Raw genomic sequence first — 1,526 nt, 5'->3', positions numbered from 1 at the left:
CTTCCTGTAACAGGTGGGGAATCTTTAACAACAACAAAAACCTGTCTCTGCAGTGAACAGGCACCTTCAGATTAACCCGATTAATGCAGCCTGGACCAACGCTGCTCTCTGCCTTTCCCCGGGGTTACAGTTGGGCGTGTGATCCAGCACCTGAGCCAAGGCAGCAGGAAGGGCTCACCCATTTACCCACGTTACTCGGAGTTATTTAATTCCCAATTATTCAGCCTGGGAGAGGGGCCATTTGCTACTTGTTCTGAATGAAAGCCCATTGCAAAAGGCAAGATAACCACCACTCACTGAAGCTTGTGTCACTGTTACACAAAGTATACATGCAGCAGCAGATCGCTCACTGAGCACTTAGAACATTCTGTTTGGTTGTTATTGTGTTCAGATGAGGGTCTGTCTGTATTGCTGGCCTTGAACTCTTCGCCCCAAGCCACTCTCCTGCCTCTGTCTGCTAAGTAGCTAGGGCTACAGGTATATCACCCATTCAGCTCGTCTGTATCATTTCTAATATGAACTAAACAGTTCATATTAGTTACTCGATTTGTACTTTAAATTTTGCTAAATGTTGCCATGTTAAAAGCCTCAAAGTCCCCCAAATGCCAGGCACAGATGTCATCTCATAGTAAGAGTTTCAATTTACTCACCGAAAATTTTATATGTGTATACAACGTATTTAGCACTTGGGATGGAACCCAGCCCCTACACTCTACCACTATGGAAATCAGTGTGGCAGCTGTGCAAACCACACAAACAGATCTACCATGTGACCCAGCTATACCTCTCTGAGCATATACTCAAGACTGCCTCTGCCGTAGAGACACCTGCTCATATCTTCATAGCTGCTCTATTCCTACTATCTCAAAGCAAAACAAAAATACCTCGAGAAATTGATTTAACTCCCCCTCTCTGTTTCCCTCCCCTCTCTCTCCTTCCTCTCCTCTCCTTCTCCCCCCATTTGCAGGTTACTGTAACCAATGTTACAGTAACCAATAAGAGCCGCTTGATTTCTCCTCTCTACAGTACAGTTTCAAGTTTCGAGTTGAGATTCCTATCAGATAGGCCATGGAAACAGCCTAGATGTTTATCAGCTGAAAATGGATTATGAAAACATGATATGTTTACACAATGGAATATTATTTGGCCATTAAGAACTTCGAAAAACCAAAAAGAAAAAAGAAAAAAAAAAAAAGAAATTCGAAACACTCAATTCTAAATGGGCTGTCTCCATCAAATATCTTCCAGCACAGCTCAGGAGACCCCTCTGAGGAGATGATAAAAAGACCGTGAGAGCCAGTGGGGATGGAAGACACCAAGGAACCAAGGCCTCCTAGACAGAGCAGGTGAACGCGCCGAAGCAGTGGAGCCTGCGCTGTGGAGCATGCGCAAGGCCCGCACGGATGCAGGCCAGATAGGGTTCCCATCCCTAACCCAGAAACTATTTCCAGTGACAACAGCTCAAAAAGGAAAAAGTCGTTTTCTCCAACAGAGTCTCACCGGGTGTACAAACCACTCTTAAAGGC

Source organism: Mastomys coucha, unplaced genomic scaffold (genome assembly GCF_008632895.1).
Source record: "Mastomys coucha isolate ucsf_1 unplaced genomic scaffold, UCSF_Mcou_1 pScaffold1, whole genome shotgun sequence".
In the NCBI taxonomy this organism is placed as follows: Eukaryota; Metazoa; Chordata; class Mammalia; order Rodentia; family Muridae; genus Mastomys; species Mastomys coucha.
The sequence above is the reverse complement of the archived record's forward strand: the minus strand, read 5'-3'. Positions refer to the sequence as shown.